Source organism: Pungitius pungitius, chromosome 20 (genome assembly GCF_949316345.1).
Source record: "Pungitius pungitius chromosome 20, fPunPun2.1, whole genome shotgun sequence".
Lineage (NCBI taxonomy): Eukaryota > Metazoa > Chordata > Actinopteri > Perciformes > Gasterosteidae > Pungitius > Pungitius pungitius.
This window is the reverse complement of record NC_084919.1, coordinates 1,150,080-1,175,504: the sequence shown is the minus strand read 5'-3', so window position 1 is coordinate 1,175,504 and position 25,425 is coordinate 1,150,080. Positions and strand designations below refer to the sequence as shown.

The following is a 25,425-nucleotide window of genomic DNA, read 5'->3' as shown; positions in this document are numbered from 1 at the left end:
TGTGTCTCTCCAGCTGTGTGTGTGTGTGTCTGTGTGTGTGTGTGTGTGTGTGATCTCAGCTGCACTAAGAGGAATCTCCCCCTCTCAGCATCTACAACCTCTACCTTCGGTTAAGTCCTCGGCCAATCAGAGACCACCTCGCTCCTCACCAGCCAACCGAGCGGCCTCCTTTTGGATGGGAGGTGTCGTGTGGTTTTCCTCACATGCTCCGGAGAGTGTGCGTGTTAACTTGTTTATTTATGTGTGTCACACGGAACGAGGCCGCCATTGATACCCAACCTCCCTTTGCTCAAAGGGGAGCGGCTGTCAGGTGACCAGTGTGTGTCTGTGTGTGTGTGTGTGTGTGTCTGTGTGCGTCGCTGAGAGACCTCTCCCCGAACCGGCCTACTTCCTCAGCAGCTTGTGATTAGTCTCCTTCATGCATTTATGCATCAGACAGTAAGAGCTACACAGTGTTTTGTCATCAAAAAAACCTGAGTGACACAACCTGCTACACACACACACACACACACACACACACATAGAGGAACACTCACACAGCAGCATACGGGCTCCCAGGAAAAAAACATTTTTACCCTCTGAATAAAGTGGCTTGGTGGGATTATTGTTGCCGTGGTGACCGACACAAACGATGAAAACTCTATTTACATGTTGGCCGATTAAACAAAGACTTTTTTTAGATGCTTTTTAGATTTGAGGAAAGATTTCAGAGCAAATTCAAATAGTAGATTGAACATTTCTTTAATAGCACATGTAATACTAGTAATAATAATTGATTAATGGCGTTGTATTAGCATACATCCACATTTTGTTTACTCATCAAATATTCACACAGAAAGGAAACCGCAACTGAAAAACATTTTGCTGCGACTAATTTGTGGGTTTAGTTTTCTTGGTAGTTTCTGTCAGGGAGAAACTCTCACTTTCACTCGCAGTGACTCGCGTAACGTCAGCTGAACTCTGAGGTCGGGCCTTTAAATGGGGACGGGGGGGGTACTTTGGGAAATGGATGACAGCGTACAGCCACATGTGAAGAAGGTTGAAATCCATTTATGACTGGTTACTTATTTTAACATATTGAATGAATATATCTAGTTTGAATCGTTTCAATAACTCTTAAAATCCTTTTAAAAAAACACAATCAAAGCACTAATTTAGACGTTCATTATTTTATTGTTTTGATTACTATGACATTATAATCACCAGCTTTGGGCATTTTCTTTTTCTTCCCTGACTTTTCATTAGAAAACAATTGAAAATGAGATAATTACTATTATGACACTAAGAACAATGGTACTACTAATAGTACTAATGCTGCTCCCGCTCCCTTATCGGCTCAATGAAGACGCTGCTGTAGTTATTTGCATATCCACACAAAAGATGAGAGCGCTTCGAATAATATCAGCGGATGAAAAGAATCCCAATCTCAGCGGGGGAGACGGAACAGAAACTCCGACGGGCTTTGAAACAACAAAAAAGATAATGGTGACAAAAGAAAACTGAAAATCAAGATGACAAACGGACGACACGAGTGATCTGGAAGTCTAAGACGGAGTGTCATCTGCTTTTATTTGTTTATCGTTGGATTCCTCAAAGAGGTTTGAAGTGTCACAGTCAGACGCTCAGCATCCGCCAAGAAAACAACACAGACTTCTGGGCCTTTTATATTAAAATCCACAGGACCAGCAGGTCGCCGCTGCAGAAATGAGTGGCTGTTTCTGTCATTTATTTTACTGACATCAGTTTTAACTGCTGCGATGTGACCTTTTGACCTTTCAAACCGTTACGTGGCGTGATGCTGAAGGGTCTCCATGTTTCCACTATGTTCCCCCCAGGCAGCAACCGCCACTCGGCCACATGCCTTAAAGCTGCATTCTGTGTAGTGACCAGCAGGGGGCGACTCCTCTGCTCCCTTAGTTCCGATAGATCCAGCGTTCTGATTGGTTGAGAGCGAGTCACGTGGGGTGCTTCATTCAGCGATAATGTACAGTAGCTGTTCATGTTCCACTCAAAGTAACACGAAGAACATTTTAGCTTTTTAGCTACGATGAAAAAACGTAAATCCCCCAAATGATCCTTTTGAGTCAATGCGAGTTTTCACAACCGGACATTAAGGTGGAGTCATGAGCGATGTGAGTGAGATGCTGTTTACATGCACGTAGGAGACTATTTGTCTCTAGACGGATGAAATGTGACACAAAACGTTTGGTGGCTGCAACTATTTTGTGCTGAAAGGCAGCTGTTTACTTTTTATTTATAATGTCTCTGGTAACGTGTTATAAAAGCAACTTCATCACCCTTCTTTCTCTTCTCTCTGCCCCCAGGGACTGTGAGCAGCTCAGTAACCTGGACCAGAGGGGATCTTACACCAGGTAGGATCAGTGTGTGTGTGTGTGTGGGGGGGGGTAAAAGATGATGTGAGTACTTATTCCGGTGGTTTTTCCGACGGAGCGTAATGGAGGAAATGATGGGGGAAAAAGGGCGGTCGTGGGAATAATAACCTTCATTATGATTTAAAGTGGCCGATCCTTTTGTCACGAGCGAGAGAAGGGGGGGGGGGGCTCTCATGGAGAAACAGACGGTAAGACAAGGAGAGTTGAGCTGAATTCATTTAGCCAAAACTACTCTCGCTGTTTCCTGCCGTTGCCGGGGCAACCGGCCAGCTTCGTTACTGGATGTGTGACCTCGGCTCGGAGTGTAAATGGAAAAAGTAAAGAGCGAGAATGAGAAAGAATCACTCTCACGTTCCTGACGGCATGTTAAGTTGATATTTCAGCTCCTCCCCAAACAGCCATGGAAATCTTTGTAGTTTAGAGGCTTGAGTTAATGATGAGGATGTAATGATGTAATGTAATGTAAGTAAATTGTTCCAACTCATTCCCCTGATACCGCTCAGTGAGACTTGGGATGAACCTTAGAGGCTTTAACCACCGATGGATGTGAATAGTTCCATATTTACAGCACGTGGAGCCTCTGTTGTCCCTCACTGAGCAGCAGAGTAGCATCAAAGGTTCCAATGTTTGGATCATAGGGGGGAAATAGACCTCGAGAGGTCGAGAGGGTTCAAGAGTCCAGGCGGTCCGTGAGAACGAGCCTCACTTTCTATGTTCCTTAGTTAAAACGTCAAGCGACAGCCGGGAGGTCAAAGGTCACAGAGCCTCCACCAGGACGAGGGGAGACTAGAGTGAAGCTGCTGATCACCGGGGCTGAAGAAGCAGAGCGCAGGATGGAGAATCTCCTTTTTCCACACGTGTGCAGGCTTGAGAGCAGAAATAGAAACGGCGGGTTCGTGAACGGTGTCACTTTCTCTTCCTGTGCAACAGGCGGCTTCGTATCCACGGCGATCAACTATGTCATTCTGTCCCTCTTCATTCAGTGTGTGGATGACGTGGAAGAAAAGATCGCTATCTGCGGCGCCGAAGCTTTGAACTTCACGCAGTGTCGTTTCTTTTGGAGAGAAAACCTGCACAGGATGTGCGTCAGTGCTTGCAGAGCGTGCACATGCTGTAAGATGCATGAACGTGTGATGTTGGGGGGGGGGGGGGGGGCGCGGGGGGTTACGAGGACACGGAAGGTTACCATCGTCAACGGCTGCTTCAGACTGAGCCAAGCTGTTCAGACAGACGGGAAGCGCGTCGCCATGCCAACACGTCCTCCAAATTAAAAAACGACAAAACGTGCCGTATGCCCACCCGCCGCAGTCGACCCCCCCCCCCGCTGCTTTCGGCCGGACGACGCGGTTGCGGTTGGGTTGAGTCTAAAGCAGGTGGCAGCAGGACCGCTCTGTGGGCCCCGCCAGTGGCTACAGGGAAGATGGCCTACTGGGCTGGACGGATCTCTGCGCTCTTTGATTGCTTTTAGGGTTTCCCTTTGATGTGTCATCACAAAGCAAAGTGTTAACAATTATTACAGTGCCACAAATACCACACAACGGTCCAGTGTAATTGCATTCAAAACAACCGAGAAGTCAAAAAGTTCTTCTCAGTGATGGTAATCCGGAGAGAGGAATGACCAAACTGAATTACCAATGAATGAAGTGTGAGAGAGAGAGTGATGGGGGACCAAATGGATGCGGGCGCCATGGTAACCACAGAGTCGGTACATGGAGAAGCACAATGAAGGACCAGTAGTGGACAGACAGCCAATGAGAGCTTCATATTAGTTTCCTCTCACCGATTGGCTTAAGCAGAGCAGGAACTGGACTGAAACACACACACACACACACACACACACACACACACACACACATTCACACCACTCCCACACATTAACATGTCCAAATGGAGAAATTAAAAAAAGGCAGGTGAAGAGGAAGAATTGTATGTTCTGTTTCCATGGCGACGTCGGCTTGGTACAACGGATGCAAGCTGTGCCCTTGACAGCATCACACGGAGTGTGAGTTTCACATGCACACACACGGACACACACACACACACACACACACACACACACAGAAGGGCAGACTGATGATCACGCGTATCAACTAACAGCTGTGTCCAAATGAAGGACCTTTGGATGAGCATCTTCTCCCCCTTTGTACATGCTGTGTGTGTGTGTGTGCGCGTGTGTGTGTGTGTACACAAACCACAAGTGAGATAACAGAGCGTCAGAATTTGAATGGCATTATGGGATATGAATGTTGCCGAGACAACAGCAGTTAGTTTGGTTCCTATTTCTTCCAGGTAGTCACTAGTCCAAAGGTCTCTTTGTTTGTGCATTCAAATGTCATGGAAAGCAGTGAGTGTGTGTGTGTGTGTGTGTGTGTGTGTGTGTGTGTGACAGAGACACTGTGTGGTTGTGTGTCTGAGTACGAAGTGGAGCAATAAGGAGTTTAGTTTCGCTTCCGTATCCGTACCTTTTGCAAATGACAGCTCTGCTGCCTCTGCAGCCTGCACGCTTCCTGTGTGTGTGTGTGTGTGTGTGACAGAGTATATGCTGCACACAGGTGGAGCGGTGTGTGTATTTCTGCAGTGCGTAGGTGTTTGATGCCTTATTGATCAGTACATAATGACGTGTAATGTAACTGGTTGTCATGCACATGGGTCACATGGCTCTGGCTCGAGGGCACCTCGGCAGTGCAGCTCTCACCCTTCACACACACACACACACACACACACACACACACACACACACCGGACTGACTGTCGTGGTTCTTTCATTCATAAACCCGTTTGTTACGACGTCTGTGGGAGGAGGCGATGGAGGGATGAATGGAGGGAGGACCATCGCCTCCTTCGCCTCCTCTTCCCTCCCTTTCAGCATCCTTTTGCTCCGCCATTGTTCCTTTCCTCTCCTCCTTCCTACTCTTCGGTTCCCCCTCCTTCATCCTTCTCCTCCATAGTGGTCCCATTTCATTCATTCCTCTTTCCTCCTTTTGTCTCATGTTCTTCAATCCTTCCCTGAGGTCTTTTTACATTTCCTTCCCTCCCCTCCTCTTTGGCCTCGTCCCTTCAGTTAACTTCACTTATTCTCACTTAGTTTTTTAATCTTTCTCCTCCTCTCCTCTAACTCTTCTCTTTCTCTCTTTAATCATCCTTCTATCCTTTCCTCACCACCTCCATCCCTCCTTTTCCTACATTGTCCACTTTCGTCCTTCTTTCCTCACCTCCTTTTTCCTCCCCTCTCCTTCTAGTCCACCTCTTGGCCCTTCATTGGCCTCAGGCCCTTTACTCATCCCTCCTATTCTCTTCCTTCTTATTACTTCCTTTTTATCATTACCGTGTTGTCCATTTGTCATCTTTCCTTCTCTTCCTCCCTATTATCTTCCTTCCTATGCTTATCTTTCTCCTCCTCCCTTTGTATTCCTCCATCGCCTGCCTTCTCCCCCCCTCCTCCTCCTCCTCCTCTCACTCCCTTCCTCTCCATCATCGCGCCCTTTCCTCTTCACCTCTCTCCCCTGCGTGTCACCCCCCCCCCCCCCCCCCCCCGCCCCGCCTTCATCTATTCATCCTTCCCTCCATCCCTCCATGATCTCCTCTGCCAGGGAGGAACAGGTGGCTCGCTTCTGCTGTGCAAGTCGGTGGCTTCCTGCCCAAAACAAAGAGAGAGAGGGAGGGAGGGAGGGAGGGAGGGAGATCATGGCCCGTGTCAGCGCCCTGGCGCTCGGGCTCGTACCATGTGACGGGGCGGAAGGGGGAGGAGCGGGAGGAAGTGGGAGAGGAGGCTGTGATTTCCTCGGCTCGGAGGGGGGGGGGGAGCAGCAGGTGCTCCGGGTCGAAGCTCTCGTGCACAGAGCGGCACTCGGAGACAAGAGCGGCTCCTGTGCCCGCTGCAGCGTGACGTCACTTCCTGTCTGCGCACAGGAAGTCCGCCCACTCTGTGTTCTCTCACCGCGGCTCGTCGGCTCGGGGCAGATTATGCAAATGCTCCTTTCCTCCCCTCCCTTTTAACACATTTACACTATTTGTTTCAGTCTATTCCTCCTTTTTTATGAAATAGATTTGGCGGAATCAACGGGGACAAAAGCCGTCGTCCAAGTGCGTCCCAAACAACATGCTCACAGCTCTATTTTTATTCTCTTCCTCTAATCTTAATCTCATGCTGTACTTTCTCAAATTGACATATTATGGGAAAACGGGATTGGGCTTCGCTCCTGGATTAGCCGCGGCTACAGCGGCTAGCCATCTCCGGAGCTAACTCCATATGCGTGGCATTAAGACTGATTAGCTGCACGCTAGCTCACTCATACTCAGGGTATTAAGGCTTAAAAGCTAGCGCAGCTGGCTAGCACCTTGTCATATGAGTGGGGGGGAGAGGGGGGCAGGGGGGGGGGGGGGGGATTACGGCGAGCAAACGCGGCGAGGGCTGAGAGCGGGGCGGGAAAAAAAAATCTAAATAGCTCTTCAAAGAGGAAGAAAGAGCAGGCTGACGTGTACAGTCACAAGTGTTTAAGTGTGGAGGAAGGTGTGCTACCTGGGGGGGGGGGGGCTCTCACAGAGTGAGTGTTAATAAGAGTCCACATCTTCAGGGCCGGGAGAAAGCATCTTCTTGGTGGCTGATGTTCTAACATCTCGAGTCCTTGGGAGGATTCAAACTGGATCGTTGATGTTTCTCTTGTGAAATTCTTGGGTTTTCATTTCACACGTTTCTCACGCAGGAGAAAGTGTGACTTTTCTTTGGTGACAAATGTCACCTCACAGAGGAAATTAATCCCCACATCTTAAATTCTCCCCAAAAAGCAGTGTTGAAGCTTTGTTCTCCTTTCACCCTCCCATCGTCCGTTTCCCTCTCCTCCTCCTCTGAGCTTTCCTCCTGTGTTCCTCCTCTTCTCTCCTCGTCTTAGTTCTTCCTTTCCTTTTTTATCTCCTCCACGCTTTTCCTTCTCAAACATCTCCTCTTTTTCCCGCGTCTCAAGTTTTCTTTTCTCCTTTCACTCCTTATTTGACCTCCTTTCCCAATCCACCTCATTTTAACTCACCTCCTCACTCCTCTGCTTGACTCCTCCTCTACTTCCTTTTCTCCTCCTTTCATCCATCCTCAGAATTCTTCCCTCCTCTTCCCTACCTCCACCCCTCCTTCCATGAACATCTGTCCTCCTTTCCTTCTCTCCTTTCTTAAACTGCTCCTCCAGGTTTTCCTTTTAATCTTGTCTCCTCTTTCCTCGCTTGTTTTCCTCTGTCATCCTTTCATCTTCCTCCTTCTCCTTGTCGCCTCTTTGATCCCAACGTGCCAAAAAAAATCCCAAACAGATCCTCCTTTTTAACTCTGTGTTCACTTTCAGTCCTTCAGCCGGCGAATTAACAGACACTTATATTTAAATAATATATACTCGCTGTTTGAGTTTGAAGTCTTTGTACCTGACGTGTGTTTCCATGCTGTGACACACACACACACACGCACACACACACACACACACACACACAGTGTCAGTGACAGGATTTGGCTGATATTAGACCTCTCTGTTAACTTAAACTACACACAGAGGATCAGACGCAGCTGTCAGCCGGGTGCGTGTGTGTGTGTGTGCGTGTGTGTGTGTGTGTGCGTGTGTGTGTGTGTGTGCGTGTGTGTGATCTCTCATCTCACTGCCTCGTGTCATCGGTACATTTCTCCGCTCCGTCTTAATTCCCCCCGGAGACGTTCGGCTGAGGGACAGAAATATCTATGCAAATACATTCACATAAAAAACAGAATGTAAATACGAGATGGTTCCGAAAAAATGTGTAATTCACATGAAAGTGAAGCACATGATGGAGGAAGTGTGAAAGTGAAGAGCCTCTTAAGGCCTCTCATTTCAGATATTTAGGACCTTCAGTAAACGACCTCCGGAGCATTACTTCCCTTCTGGTTTGACCTTTATGAACTTTGACCTCAATGTTGAGGTTAGATCACCTTACGGTATTTATAATTCTATTCTTCTTATTTTAATTGACTCTTTATTTATTTAGGAGGATTCAGATGATTAATGGTACAAACAAGGTGAAGAATTAGATGGACAAAGGTGGAACAAAATTATGCATTTTGACTCTTAACCAAAGACTGTGGTTCAGATAATAATAACAATGTTAAAAGTTACAAAAATTAGATTTGTTATTTTTTTACTTAACAGTTGATCAGACGACAGGAGGAGAAGATGCAGGAGGAAAAGGGGACATTGTTATTATTTTATCACTCATTTTAACCGGTTTCCCAAAACCAGTAAGACGCAGAGGAAGTGACATCATGTCCAGATGTTTCCAGCAGCCACACACTGCAGCGTCCAGCAGACCAGACATTCAACAGAATAAAAAGACCACAATGCATTGCGTGTCGTGCATGTGAGTGACAGGAGCCACTTTTTAGGTTGCTGGTTTGAATCCCCCCTTTCCTCACTTCCTCTTCCCACCTCCTTAAGCGTCTCCTTTCCTCTCCTCCCCTTTCTTCCTCTCCTTTGTTCTCAGGAGCTGAATCAGTTTCTCCCTCCTCCTCTTCCTCCTCTTCCTCTCTGTGTCTGTGTTTTGCCCCGTCAAAGATTGGCTTCATTAGTCACACACACACACACACACACACACACACACACACACACACACACACACACGCACACACACACACACACACACACACACGCACACACACACACACACACACACACACACAGGGGCATGGAAGGGGATACAGTCTGTTACATAAGACTCTCTATTATATAATTTGATGCATATTTGATACTAAGTGGTGCAGTTGAAATGCAGAAAGATGTGTGTGTGTGTGTGTGTGTGTGTGTGTGCAGATGAGGAAAGCCAGATTTGTGTAGTTTGGCCTCTCGTTGCCCTCGCTGTGCTGTTGCATCACAGGGGAGAGGCTGAAGGTGAAAGCACAGGCAGCTTTTGTGTGCGCGTGTGTGTGTGTGTGCGCGTGTGTGTGTGTGTGCGGTTGATTGAAGCATAGAAGAAGCCTCCAGTTGGGTTTCTCCCAGCATGCACTGGTGTACAGCTGCTGGTCCCCCGCGGTCGTCCTGGGCAGTTTCTCCTTGTGGGGAATGTGTGGAATTCCCCCTGAAAGGCAGCAGAAGCTCCCACGCGGCCTCGGGGCGATTTTGGGCCCCGAAAACCTGCTTTTGTCGGGAAGCAGTCGCTGACTCGTCGTTGTTTTTTTTCCTTCTTTACTTGCAGCAGTAAAGGAGACGGAGCTCGGAACGAGAGCGCCTTACATAAAAAAACTCATTCAATCATTGGTTTCTAGAAACATCTTCCATGTAAACAAAGAAAATATTTTAAAAAGGATCCTGATGAGCTAACGAGGGGGGGGAAGATAACTATTTATTAACAGATTATTTGATCAGTCTGTAAAACATCAGAAGTTAGATAAACTGTATCTTCATTTTTCTCTTTTGGCTCCAAGCGATTGAACAACATGTGCTAGTCTTTTTACTTTTATCACCCTTGAAAAGTAATGATGGTTTTCATATTTTTGTCCAGTTCCTGCCAGCAGATGAAGTTGCGTAACAGTTAAACTCTTCCCCGCGTTGTTGCTATCGATTTGCTCGCTTCATCCGACGTGAAACAGACACACGCCGCGCTGCTCCATCAGCTGGCAGATCAATCACAGCTTAACGAGATAAACGAGCTCACTGATTAGCTAACGAACCGCTGGCCGACTGACACACACACACACACACACACACACGCACACGCACGCACACACACACACACACACACACACACATGCAGCCTGGCAGCTTCTCCTCTTGAGAGCTCAGTGCATCCAGCTGGAGCTTAATTCACTGAAACAGACAATACTAATGTTATAACTTCATTATTATTGTCATATGCTTATATTTGTCCTTATGGATAAATGCTTTGTTATTACTAACCTTTATGAGGTTAAATCCCACCGAGTACCACAATAAAACCCATTGGGTCAGTTCTCCCCGGGCGGCTGTGATTGACAGCTCCGTCCTCAGAGTTTGTGTAACCCAAACCCTCCGTGGGGACTGCCCCCGAGTAACTTTAGACTGGTAGGGGGCGAGCCTGAGAGGGACAAGCGGTCCCCGAGGCGGAGAGAAACCAGACGAGTGGTCGCCAACGTCAAACGCCCCCCCGACACACGCCGTCCCCACGTAGACCCTTCTCCCTTCTGTCCTCGGCCACGAGGACGGTGTCAGCCTGTGTGCGTGCGTGTGTGTGTGTGCACGTTGTACTGACCCCCCGGGAGGGGGGGGGGGGGGGGCGACATGTGGTGCGAGCAACATGAAGCGCCGCAGAGTGACATGGCGAGGTCGTGACAGGGTGAGAAGCGAGGGGGACTCCCAGACGTGTGAGATGTTGTCCCTGGAGCATCAATCTGCTGCCATGACAACCACCCCCCTCCCCCCCCAACACCGCATGTAGAACCGGTGAGGTCCAGGGGAGGTTTACTCGATAAGAGAGAGGAGAGAAGCACCTTTTTGCTTCTGTCCTTTTCAGAATCAACCCAAACGGACGAGTTTCATTCTCTCAACAACGTTGATTTGAATAAAAGAAGGAGCTCTTGTAAAGGGACACACACACAGTAACACAACTGTTAGAGGCTCCATCCACACAACAAGACCCAAAGACACAAAAACGACAAAAGAAAAGACCGAGGAGTCAAGTGTTGACAACGTGACAGATGGAGAGAGGGAGGGAGGGGGGGAGGAGGGGGAGGGAGGGAGGGAGGGAGACAAATAGACAGAGATAGTTTTCACTGCTGGAATTAGGGACAGCTGGCCTGTGTGTGTGTGTGTGTGTGTGTGTGTGTGTGTGTTGGCATAGTTTGGTTGCATAACACTCGACCGGGTCCCCCTGTGGCTCAGAGGCTAATGTGGTCTCTCTCCCTCCCTCCCTTTCTCTCCCCCCTTTCTCTCCCTCAATTAAATCCGTCGAAGCTTTATCGACAAGACGTTTGATCCCAGAGACGCGATGCATTAAAAAGACAAAAATGAAACATGGTGGAAGACGCTCAATGAAAAGCCTTGAATCCATGAACTTTAATCACAGTCCATGTTGTAACGTGAATGTTGTAATATCTGTTCGCCCGTATATTTGTTTAAAGGAGGCTCCGCCTCCTCGGCCCCCGCTGTGTGCAGAGGCTCCTTGTTTCAGGGCCGCGCCGGGTTTCCCATGATGCTTTGCTGCCGGGAGACTTCTGCTGCGGAATGAACAGCCCTCGCAGCATCGCCGCTCAACTTCCACAAGCTTCTAGCTTCTACAGTGTGTGTGTGTGTGTGTGTGTCTGTGTGTCTGGGCACTGCAGGTATGTGTGTGTGTGTACGCATGTGCGAGTGCTTGTGTACCAATGAAATGGATGGAAGGCTGGGCGAAGGACGGAGGGTGGAGGACAGAGGGTGGAGGACAGAAGGGGAGGACGGAGGGTGGAGGACAGAAGGGGAGGACGGAGGGTGGAGGACGGAGGGTGGAGGACAGAAGGGGAGGACAGAAGGGGAGGACGGAGGGTGGAGGACGGAGGGTGGAGGACAGAAGGGGAGGACGGAGGGTGGAGGACGGAAGGGGAGGACAGAGGGTGGAGGACAGATGGTGGAGGACAGAAGGGGAGGACGGAGGGTGGAGGACGGAAGGGGAGGACAGAGGGTGGAGGACAGAGGGTGGAGGACAGAGGGTGGAGGTGTTCTAAAGAGACAGACGGAGACAGATTGAAACGGAGATAACGAAGCGAGGAGAAAGGAGATCTGTGGAGAAGAGAAGATGTTTCCACCATGAGAAATGGACTCCAGAAAATACACAGAAAGGCCGTGAAAGACAAAAGGAGCCAGAAATAAAAGGAGAGTAAAGCGGCCTGAGGCGCCGCCGCCATCTTTAATCATCAAATATTAACGCAGGAAAGATGGAGCACAGGAAATGAATATTTCCCATTAACAAAGGAGGAGAGCGAGTAAAGACAAACGGCCTCCGTCCACCCGCTGCACCTCCTCCATCTTACCCCCCACAGCTCCACCCGCTGCACCTCCTCCATCTTACCCCCCACAGCTCCACCCGCTGCACCTCCTCCATCTTACCCCCCACAGCTCCACCCGCTCCGTCTGCTCTGTTTCCTCCAAAATGAGTTTTTATATTTTTCCCAAACGTGTTGACGCCGAGCCTTCTGGGATTTGTAGTTGTGCACCACTCACAAGGTTTGGGGGGGGGGGGGGGGGTGGGGGTTTGACAGCCGACGTCTCTTTTTCCCCCTCCACCCTCCCCTGCTCCATCCTAAACAAGGCGGATTATATGTTTTCACACTGAGAGAAATTCAGATACGATCAAGTATTTATGTAAGACCCTCGATTCAATATTGTTTCATAACGCACTGTTCTGTGTGTGTGTGTGTGTGTGTGTGTGTGTGTGTGTGTGTGTGTGTGTGTGTGTGCATACGACTTTAAAGTCAACATAGAAGTGCTGCACTAAGCGCCCTGGTGGGAGGACGTGTGCGTCCATCTGTGTCTTAATGTCCAGTTACAGATTACAGACGATGTCACTGCAGGTACAACATTCATAATACGGTGTGGCGCTATACATAATACATAGTATTATGTTTTATGTATTATGTATAATACATAGAATATACAATGTTAAACCAGGCAAAGTGCTGAGCTTTGCAAATATACCGCATGGCAGGACACACACACACACACACAGACACACAGCGCGAGGACATATCAACACGACCCCTTCATGAATATGAGATTCATAAGAAATGCTCTGATGTGTAGTATTTCTCTCCTGTGTAACACACACACAGTACAGATTAGAGTACACATAGTGGTACACATGCAGCGCTGTGTGTTACCTCTGATACACAGAGACTCAGGAGACAAAAGTTAGTGGACAAGTTGTCGTCTTCAGGCTGCTGAGGTGCGACGTCTCCTTCCACCACACCGACACGTCTGGTTGTTTTTCCATTAAACAGAAATCTTTTGTACCTTTAAGTTCTTTGGCAATTATTAAAAAGTACACAATGACACATTTAACAGCACAGAGGCCTGTGCATTTCATATGTACACAGTGTGTTTACGTAGAAGCGCGCGTGTGTGTGTGTGTGTGTGTTTGCTAGAACGTCCTTGAAAAAGAGCCATACATGTTGGCCTGGCGCCGCCCCCCCCGCAGTGGCCCCTCCATCTATTTCTGGCCCTGCGTCACCGCCTGGGCTTCACTCCTGTGGCAAGAAGAGTGTTTCTCTAGGGCTCCCACTCTGCTACACACACACACACACACACACACGCACACACACACACGCCTGTCTGGGGAATGAACACGCTCAGATGTAAACACACGAGTGACGGACGGATGGATGGACGGATGGATGCTGACCAGCTGGACACAATGGGAGTTTAAACTGGGAGTTTATGTGTGTGTATGTGTGTGTGTGCATGCAAGCACATGTGTGTGTGCCACTGAAAACAAAAGGGAAAGAGAGAGAGAGAGAGAAAGTGTGCGAAAGAGGGTCAGCCGGTCTGTGTTTCTGTTACCGTGGCGATGGAAGGAGTGTGTGAACACAGAGGAATGCTTTCGGAGGAAGAGAGGGAGAGCAGGACAGGTTGGTTTACTGTCTCTGTGACTGACTGTCTTTCTGTCTGTCCCTCTGTCTGTCTGTCCCTCTGTCTGTCTGTCTCTGTCCTGTCTATGTGACTGACTGTCTCTCTGTCTGTCCCTCTGTCTGTCTGTCTGTCTGTCTCTGTCCTGTCTATGTGACTGACTGTCTCTCTGTCTGTCTGTCTTTTTGTCCTGTCTCTCTCTTCCTTCATTGATATTTTCTCTCCTGTTTATGGAGTTTTTCTTTTCTTGTTATTCTACATGATGCTTTCTTTTTCAGTCTTTTACGGGGGTGTCTTCTTGTGTGTGTGTGTGTGTGTTTGTGTCTGTGTGTGTGTTTGTGTTTGATACGTCCAAGCAGGGGGGATGTCCTCGTCTACCGTTGTCGTAGCGACGCAGCAGCTGTGAATGACAACGTGTTGAGTCGTGTGTGTGTGACAGGAGTAGATGTGACATCAGGTCCTCGTGTGCATCTGTCCTTCTGTCCTTCTCTCTGTCTGTCCTTCTGTCTACCTGTCCATTTGTCCGTCTGTCTATCTTTCAAAACCCTCATCACCCTCTGTTCTCTCCCAGGGCTCTGATGCTAATGGACACACACACACACACACACACTGTCTCACACAGTGGTGTCAGTTCCGTCCATTAACCGAGAGTTGCCACACACACACACACACACACACACACACAGGGGGAAGACGTGTGATATCAGCGACCTTGAGAGCGAGTTGATTTTTGTTTTATTGGACCTTTCTTCTGTTTCCTCATATCCTTTCTTCCTCTCCTCTTCCTTTCATCTTGTCTCCTCATCTGATCTCTGCCCGTCCCTGCGACCTTTGGTGCTGCTTTTATTTTATTTTGAAATAGATAGAGACTAGGACAGTAAGACAGACAGAGACAGAGACACACAGACAGATAGAGACTAGGACAGTAAGACAGACAGAGACAGAGACACACAGACAGATAGAGACTAGGACAGTAAGACAGACAGAGACAGAGACACACAGACAGATAGAGACTAGGACAGTAAGACAGACAGAGACAGAGACACACAGACAGATAGAGACTAGGACAGTAAGACAGACAGAGACAGAGACACACAGACAGATAGAGACTAGGACAGTAAGACAGACAGAGACAGAGACACACAGACAGATAGAGACTAGGACAGTAAGACAGACAGAGACAGAGACACACAGACAGATAGAGACTAGGACAGTAAGACAGACAGAGACAGACAGACGCGTAGGACGTCCAGGCCGCTCGGCCAAGTGTTTTAAAACATTTTTCCATTCACAAGTTCTCAGACAGTGAAGTGTGCTTCTTCTCCCCTGGTATGTGCACGTGTGTGTGTGTGTGTGTGTGTGTGTGTGTGTGTGTGTGTGTAACCATAACACTGGGGTTGGTTTGTGTTGTTTTAAGGGGCGGGACCTTGAAGGTGAGGACTGAGAAGCAGCTAACGGCTAATCACAAACCCATCCACTGACTCATGGCGCCTCCCCCCCCCCCCCGTCTCCCCCCCTCCTCCTACACTCTGTGGTTTTATTTTAGCCGCATGTATTTGCGTGCGGTATGAAAATGATCCGGTAGAAACATTCGATCCCTCACAGGAAACACTTTTTTTTTTAATGCCGTGTTCTTGATGCTCGTCTGGCAGCAGTTTCTCAGGAAAATGTCTCAAGTGCTGCTTCAGGAAGACGTGCGTTGACTTGTTTAAATACCAGAGACGAGGTGGTGATGGATGGATGTGGATGGATGGATGCATGCATGGATAGAAAGATGGATGGATGGATGGATGGATGGATGGATGGATGCATGGATAGAGAGATAGATGGATGAGTGGATGGATGCATAGATAGATGGACGGATGGATGCATGAATGGATGGATGAGTGGATGGATGCATGGATAAATAGATGGATGGATGGATAGATAGATAGATGGATGAGTGGATGGATGCATGGATAGATAGATAGATGGATGAGTGGATGGATGCATTAATGGATGGATGAGTGGATGGATGCATGGATAGATAGATGGATGAGTGGATGGATGCATGGACAGATAGACAGATGGATAAGTGGGTGGATGCATTAATGGATGGATGAGTGGATGGATGCATGGATAGATAGATGGATGAGTGGATGGATGCATGGATAGATAGATAGATAGATGAGTGGATGGATGCATGGACAGATAGATGGATGAGTGGATGGATGCATGGATAGATAGATGGATGAGTGGATGGATGCATGGACAGATAGATGGATGAGTGGATGGATGCATGGATAGATAGATGGATGAGTGGATGGATGCATGGATAGATAGATGGATGAGTGGATGGATGCATGGATAGATAGATGGATGAGTGGATGGATGCATGGATAGATAGATAGATCTTTCCGTTACTCATGAATAGATCTTGGCATTCCTTCGTCTATTTGGGTCTGACCTATATTTGTGTGTCGTAACTCAACCTCAAAACACAACCTGGCATCCTTTTAATAACACACACACACAGACACACACTCAGGACAGGTGGCTGCATCACCTTGGCATCCAGTGTTACGACACACTCCACATTCATCTCTCTCTCTCTGCAGGTATAAGACCCTCAAACCTTCTGTGCTGCAAACACTGCCAGGACCCCACACAGACACACACACACACACACACACACACACACACAGCAGGTAGTGGCAGTATATCATAGCCTCTGGTCGGACTGGCGAAGAGAGCTTCACGGTGGGGGGGTGAGAGGGGCAGAGAGGGAGGGACAGATGGAGGCAGACAGGGGGAAGAAGTTAGGAGGTGGATGCAGGAAGGGATGTGATGGGATGCGGGAGGGAAGGATGGAGGAGAAGAGGTGGATAAGGGGCGTTGGAGCTTCTGGGTGGGGGAGTAATGAAAGGATGGGGGGGGGGGGGGGGGTGATAGTCTTACTTACTGAAAACTCATCAGTTCTTAGTTTAAGAGGTCTCCAGGTTTGAATAACGTCTTAGAGGAAGACGAACGTTGCTCCGGTATTTCACCAGCTCAGCGAGATGATGATGACTGAATAAAGGAGCGATAGAACAGATTATGAGGGGGGGGGGATTATGAAGTCATGGAGGAAGGGATCACCAGGAAGTGAGAGGAGGGGAGAAGGGGGATTGTCATATTGCAAAACACTTTCTTCTTTCTTCTTTTTCGCTTCACGTCCTTCTCCTGTTCAGACATTCCTCCACCCTCGTCCTCACATCCCTCCCCCTTCTCCACATCTCCTGTCATTTCATTTCTTCTGTCCTTTCTGCCTGTCCTCTCTATGCTCCGTCATCCATCTTCCCTTAATGCACCGTCCTACTCCTCTGCCGAATATATATATATACCCACATATATATATACACTCACCGGCCACTTTATTAGGTACCCCATGCAAGTAACGGGTTGGACCCCCTTTTGCCTTCAGAACTGCCTCAATTCTTCGTGGCATAGATTCAACAAGGTGCTGGAAGCATTCCTCAGGGAGTTTGGTCCATATTGACATGATGGCATCACACAGTTGCCGCAGATTTGTCGGCTGCACATCCATGATGCGAATCTCCCGTTCCACCACATCCCAAAGATGCTCTATTGGATTGAGATCTGGTGATTGTGGAGGCCATTTGAGTACAGCGAACTCATTGTCATGTTCAAGAAACCAGTCTGAGATGATTCCAGCTTTATGACATGGCGCTTTATCCTGCTGAAAGTAGCCATCAGAAGTTGGGTACATTGTGGTCATAAAGGGATGGACATGGTCAGCAACAATACTCAGGTAGGCTGTGGCGTTGCAACGATGCTCAATTGGTACCAAGGGGCCCAAAGAGTGCCAAGAAAATATTCCCCACACCATGACACCACCACCACCAGCCTGAACCGTTGATACAAGGCAGGATGGATCCATGCTTTTATGTTGTAGACGCCAAATTCTGACCCTACCATCCGAATGTCGCAGCAGAAATCGAGACTCATCAGACCAGGCAACGTTTTTCCATTCTTCTATTGTCCAATTTCGATGAGCTTGTGCAAATTGTAGCCTCAGTTCCCTGTTCTTAGCTGAAAGGAGTGGCACCCTGTGTGGTCTTCTGCTGCTGTAGCCCATCTGCCTCAAAGTTGGACGTACTGTGCGTTCAGAGATGCTCTTATGCCCACCTTGGTTGTAACGGGTGGTTATTTGAGTCACTGTTGCCCTTCTATCAGCTCGAACCAGTCTGGCCATTCTCCTCTGACCTCTGGCATCAACAAGGCATTTCCGCCCACAGAACTGCCGCTCACTGGATGTTTTTTCTTTTTCGGACCGTTCTCTGTAAACCCTAGAGATGGTTGTGCGTGAAAATCCCAGTAGATTAGCAGTTTCTGAAATACTCAGACCAGCCCTTCTGGCACCAACAATCATGCCACGTTCAAAGTCACTCAAATCACCTTTCTTCCCCATACTGATGCTCGGTTTGAACTGCAGGAGATTGTCTTGACAATGTCTACATGCCTAGATGCACTGAGTTGCCGCCATGTGATTGGCTGCTTAGAAATTAAGTGTTAACGAGCAGTTGGACAGGTGTACCTAATAAAGTGGCCGGTGAGTGTATATACTGTATATATATGTGTATATATATTCTTAATTTGACTGCATGACACATGGCAGCGATGTGTTCTCACAGAAGAAGCCACAAAGAGCCTCTTAACGGGTTTCTCTCCACCAACTTTTCTCTTCTCTTCCCAGAGGTGTGTGTGTGTGTGTGTGTGCGTGTGTGTGTGCGTGTGTGTGTGTGTGTGTGGGTGAGGTTGGAATGTGGAGGCTCGTAAGTCACCTCTGATTTTTCCACTCCCGCTGGGTCACATCCCATTATCAGTTTTATACGAAAGTAGGAAATTCCTCTGTGGTCAGTGTGTGTGTGTGTGTGTGTGTGTGTGTGTGTGTGTGTGTGTGTGTGTGTGTGTATGTGTGTGCCTGTGTGTGTTGTGGGGGCCGGGGGGGGACGAGGGGGGGGTTCTGGTTCCATAACAAGCAGCTTAACAGTGGAATAAAAATCAGGCATTTTCCTTCCCTTTTCCCTCTGCAGTGCAGCACATACATGACACATGCATGTTGAAAGCTTCCTGCTCATGGATTCATTTGTAGATGCTTCATCATGATTCGTGTCTCCAGGCTGTGCTGGTGGACGGGTCGCTTGGACTTGGCGTCTTGGTATTTGTTAGGTGAGGTCATTGTCTTTGTCCAGTGTGCAGTTAACAAGCGTGACGTGGAGGAGAGAACTTAATAATGTATAGAAATAATGTATATACAAAAAATAATACAAAATATAGAAAGATGATTGTATTCACAAAAAGAACCATTTCACTATGATAATACATCCCATCGTTTACACCCACACTCCCTGTTGAAGACTATTGTTGTCATGCAGTGATTGTATGAGGAGCCCAAAATACAACAGTTTGTGGTCGTAGGAGACGCGTCCGCAGGAGGACAGAGGAGGGAAAACAAAAGACAGAAAAGGGAAGAGACGAGAATAGAATCCAGAACGATGCTTCACTTCAGTCAGGGATGTTCCACCCGTCTCTGTCTGTCCTCTGTCCTCCTGTGGACGCGTCTCCACCTTGATCCTCCAGTCCAGAGAGAAGACTTTCACATCTCCTGGATCTACAGGTTGTTGTTTTTTGTTTACATTGATGTCAGCGAGGATGGAAGTAGTTTGTCTTCAAGCTTTTATCGCCTAACAGACTCCAACATTCAGCTCTGGGATCAGAACTCAGTTACAGGCCGGGCCCGGGGTGTCCGGGGGGTCCTTTTGGCGGTCTCCCAGCTGCAGACGTCTCATCCAGATGTTGTTCACTTGTGACTTTGTTGCATGTCGACCCGTCTCTCCCCCTGCTGTTTTCTTTCCACACTTCATTTAAGGCATTTAAGATTTGCTGTATGTAGATGTGATGGATGAAAATGTGGTGGATGAAGATGTGATGGATGCACATGTGATGGATGAAGATGTGATGGATGAAAATGTGGTGGATGAAGATGTGATTGATGTACATGTGATGGATGAAGATGTGATGGATGCATATGTGATTGATGTACATGTGATGGATGTACATGTGATGGATGAAGATGTGATGGATGTACATGTGATGGATGAATATGTGATGGATGTACATGTGATGGATGAAGATGTAATGGATGTACATATGATGGATGCACATGTGATGGATGAAGATGTGATGGATGAAAATGTGGTGGATGAAGATGTGATTGATGTACATGTGATGGATGTACATGTGATGGATGAAGATGTGATGGATGTACATGTGATGGATGAAGATGTGATGGATGAATATGTGATTGATGTACATGTGATGGATGTACATGTGATGGATGAAGATGTGATGGATGTACATGTGATGGATGAATATGTGATGGATGTACATGTGATGGATGAAGATGTAATGGATGTACATATGATGGATGCACATGTGATGGATGAAGATGTGATGGATGAAAATGTGGTGGATGAAAATGTGGTGGATGAAGATGTGATGGATGAAGATGTGATGGATGAAGATGTGATTGATGTACATGTGATGGATGTACATGTGATGGATGAAGATGTGATGGATGAAGATGTGATGGATGAAGATGTGATGGATGTACATGTGATGGATGAAGATGTAATGGATGTACATATGATGGATGCACATGTGATGGATGAAGATGTGATGGATGAAAATGTGATGGATGTACATGTGATGGATGCACATGTGATGGATGAAGATGTGATGGATGTACATGTGATGGATGAAGATGTAATGGATGTACATATGATGGATGCACATGTGATGGATGAAGATGTGATGGATGAAAATGTGGTGGATGAAAATGTGGTGGATGAAGATGTGATGGATGAAGATGTGATTGATGTACATGTGATGGATGTACATGTGATGGATGAAGATGTGATGGATGTACATGTGATGGATGAAGATGTAATGGATGTACATATGATGGATGCACATGTGATGGATGAAGATGTGATGGATGAAGATGTGATGGATGTACATGTGATGGATGCACATGTGATGGATGAAGATGTGGTGGATGTACATGTGATGGATGAATATGTGATTGATGTACATGTGATGGATGAAGATGTGATGGATGAAGATGTGATGGATGAAGATGTGATTGATGTACATGTGATGGATGAAGATGTGATGGATGCATTGACTGATACTCGATCATGGAATTGTAAAACTCAAGGCGACTTCCTTCTGTGATGTCATCGCGTAAAGTTCCAACAGGAACGTTTCAACCTCTTGGAAATGTCCCTCCATCAGAAGCGGATTGACTTCATTGTTTTCCTTCCGTAGGACGATGAGTAACAAAATTCTTTTGTTCCGAGGTGTAATTTGACAACCAGGTGATTCGGACTTTAGTGAAACAGAGAGGAGGTGAAATCTCTCGTTACATTAAACATGAAAGCAGTTTGTGGAAAAGCAATAGTTAATTTCCCCTTTGGAGCCTGTGGTGTCACATGACTTACATCATAGGTGTGTTTACCTTCACACTAATGATCTCTGATTAAATGCATGAAATCTCATCCTTTCATCCAACTGTCACCTTTGTGCTCATGTGATAGCGATGATTGGTTGAACCAACATGACACACTTTCTTACAGCCGCCTTCATGCGCGTATAATCAATAACCAGACCTGATCAGTTGCACAACGGCATTATGGGTAAAAGTGTAGAATAAAAGAGATCATGTTCAACCCAGCTGGAAGGCTTCGGTTTCCTCTTTTTAAAAAGCTCCATTCAGACGGATGGAAACACTGAACTCCACTCGCCGGCGTGCGTGTGTGTCTGTGTGTGTGTGTGTATGTGTGTATGTGTGTGTGTGTGTGTGTGTGTGTGTGTGCGAGCCTGTTTGACAGACATGAAACAGAAAAACAGTGTCATACTTTTCCCTGCCTTCCTCCTGGCGGACCGCAGCGAGAGGACGACTCGGAAAAATCTGATCTGAAAACAGCCGTGTCTGTGTGTGTCTGTGTGTGTGTGTGTCTGTGTGTGTGTCTGTGTGCGTTGCGTGTGCCTGTCCACTTCTCCGTCATTTTGCGTTCTGTTGTTTTCCATCCATTAGATTGACGGCATGTTTGTGTGTTTTTTAATCCCTTTCTGTGTGTGTGTGTGTGTTTGTGTGTGTGTGGTTGTGTGATTGCGTGTTTGTGTGTGTTTCCGTTCTTTGCCACAAATCAGATCAACTGAAGGAACTTTTCCTGCTTGTTGAGGTCTCCCCCCCCCTCCCTCCCTCCCTCCCTCCCTCTGTTAACTCTTGCTCCCTCTCTACCACACTTTTGGCTTGTTTTTTCTCTCCTAGTTCCCTCCCCCTTTGCCCCCCCCCCCCCCCTCCTCGTTTTGGTGTGTCTGTGTGTGCCATAGTAAAAAGTGAGGGAGGGGGTTTTCTTCAACCCCGGTGACCACGTCCTGTTTGTTTCCTGTTGCCATAGCGACTCCCTCAGAGTGTGCGGTGATTGGTTGGGACACACGAATCGGAGGTGTGACCTTTATCTTCTGCTTTCAGGATGTCCACATGAGGACGCGCTCTGAGGGGGTCCCCGCCGGCAACAGGTGAGCTCGGCACACTCCACAGGAGAAGGTTCACTCTGATGGACCTCTGCTTTTTACTGGTTCTGATGGTATTTGGTATTTTCTTAATTATGGAATTCCCCTTAATGGTTTCTGTGCTGCCTGCTGAGCGGTCCAGTTAGAAAAGGGCTGAGCAGGAGAGGACAGAATGTCAATGTGACCACAACCAGAATGGAACTGGAAGCCACAGAACCAACACACACACACACACACACACATTCCTGGAGGCTTAATTACCATCAGTCGAAGTGGCCGGCATGATTTTGGTTTCACACAGACACGGTTGGTGGTGGACCAAGAGCATGTTGCAAAGCCACAAAGTATATGTTACCCTCCCTAACACACACACACACACACACACACACACACACACACACACACACACACACACACAAGGGACTACTAGTATCACAAAAATACAAATGACAACCACACAAAATATTGCAATGAGAAAGATGTGTTTTTCGAGGAAAGTCAAAGTGAGGCTCAGTGCTTTGTGATTTTACACACACACACACGGACACACACACACACAGACACACACACACACACACACATTCAGGCTTCTCAGCAGCCTGCTGTGTGCCGAGGTTGTGAGATAGTTTGCGTTTGCGCGCCTTTCAACGCAATTCTTCTCTGCTTCCATTGAAGCCGGGACACAACTCAGGGAGAGTTAAAAATAGACCCTCGCTGACCTCCCTCTCCCTCTCTCTCTCTCTCTCTCTCTCTCTCTCTCTCTCTCTCTCTCCCTCTCTCTCTCTCTCTCTCTCTCCCTCTCTCTCTCTCTCTCTCTCTCTCTCTCTCTCCCCATCTGATATTGGTGCAGCTGTCTTGCTCCACTTGCGTGATGCTCGTTCTCTCACCCAGGCAAGGGGGGGGGGGGTCGAGGACTTCTTCACTCCCTCCTGTGGGAGAGAGTGTTTTTCATTCTCACAATAAACCAGAACAAACATAATCTCAAAGCATAACCCAGGGGGGTAAACATTGGGGGGGGGGGCTTCATAACAGTGAGGATGCGGTTGCCCCTGACTACCTCCGGAGGAGTTTTGGATGCTTCGACGTGCGCAGAGCGAACAGGTGGCCGACAGCTGGAATAAACCAGCTGCAAACACTGGAAAACTCTTCATAACTCACAACAGTGATTGTTGTGGGCGGAGGAAGAGGAAGAGGAAGAGGGGAGGAAGAGGGGAGGGGAGGAAGAGGGGAGGAAGAGGCGAGGGGAGGAAGAGGCGAGGGGAGGAAGAGGGGAGGCTGGGACCCTTCCAACGTTCTGTATCAACGTAATTTGGCTGTTTTGTACCCATTAAGAAAAAATATTTCCCCGATTGAAGTGAAGGGTCACATGACTGCGTCTAGTCCCAGTGAAGCAATGGCTGCAGCGCTTCTTAAGCGGCTCTTTGTTCCGTGATGACGCAGAGGAGCCGGTCCGACTCGTTTCGGCTCGCTTTTAATAAAACTATTTTCCCACAAGTGGAGTCAGCAGCAACCTTCAAACGTTCCGCTGAGCGGGCAGGAAGTGAATTGTGAACCAGGGTCGGCCTCGTTGTACTCGATGAACCTCTGTCGAGAAGGACGCCACGTCCAATCAGACGCCCCGTAACCGGCCGACTTCCTGGTCCGGCTGGTAGGCGGCGTGCGGTGACGTCGTCAGAGACCACGAGGTGCTGAAGCCGTCACGGCTCTGGTTCCTTTGTCTGGTTTCTCTTTTGGTTTGTAGAAAGAAACAAACAAACGTTTCTAAGGCTCCTGACGTTGGTTTTGGGAATCTTTCATAAATATGAAGATATTTATCTCTCTGCTACGTTCTGATTTGATTTAACTATCTAATACTTTAAAACTGTAGCCTCGTTCTAATGCAAATACGTTGTTTAAATCAATGTATTTTATGTAGCCAGAAGCCACCAGTGCATTATTTACGAGGGTCAGCGGCACTCGATTGACCTCAACAACTCACTGGAGTTCATTTACAGCGAGCAAAAGGGAAACCACGCAAGAGGTCCGTCTGGTTAAAGGCCGCGCTGACGCCATCGGGGACCCAGCTGTTGGCCAATCAGCTGCTTCGGGTTTCGGAGTTCAGGAGCTTTCAGAGTTCTTCAGGAGGAGGCGTCAGACACTTCAGGTCCGAACTCACCGCCTACCTGAGGATGAGGAGCATCCCACCAGGGCGCTTTCTCGCCTGCGTGTGTGTGTGTGTGTGCGTGTGTGTGTGTTGATGTATTTCCCATCAGGGCTGGTCATCTTTACCAAGCCCTTTCCCAGAATGCACCACTGACTCACTTACTGTAACGAAACAAATACGAGTCAGCAGCAGACAAAAGACGCCGGTTGGTTGTTGACAGCAGAGCGCTGGGTTATGCTCCGTCGCACCTGTCCCGGTATTCAGCACCTGCAGAACCGGGCGGACCGGATGATGACGTACGAACACAGTGAGGAGGAACCCCCCCCACTATTTATCATGGAAACAATAATAGTAATGATTACAATTTGTTGTAAAATAACTAAAACTACACAGAAATGATACAAACAAACAACATAATGTTGTGTGTGTTGCTTAATGGACCCACACACACACACACACACACACACACACACACACACACACACACACACGTTGGCACTGTCCCTGGGGCACAACGATAGGTGTCCACATCGCCATGGAGACAGCCGTTCACGCTTCAGCTTTACTGAAAGTGGAGGAGCGAAAGGCACCGTGCTGCGTGTCACCTAACCCCCCCCACAACACACACACACACACAGACACAGACACACACAGACACAGACACACACAGACACACACAGACGCACACACACAGACA

At 47.9% G+C, this 25,425-nt stretch overlaps 1 protein-coding gene across 4 annotated transcripts in view; it reads left to right on the top strand.

Annotated features, from left to right (window-relative positions):
- hivep2a (HIVEP zinc finger 2a) overlaps positions 1-25,425 on the top strand; it is a 56,628-nt gene that overhangs the window by 5,643 nt on the left and 25,560 nt on the right. Inside the window, exons 2-3 of one of the 4 annotated variants that reach the window (XM_037448750.2) lie at positions 2,325-2,372; positions 22,545-22,591. The gene's annotated coding sequence lies outside the window, so the exon portion shown is untranslated. Of the gene's footprint in view, positions 1-2,324; positions 2,373-12,694; positions 13,966-18,983; positions 19,175-22,544; positions 22,592-25,425 lie in introns of those variants that run through there. The other 3 variants (XM_037448751.2, XM_062559398.1, XM_037448752.2) reach the window with 3 other exon arrangements.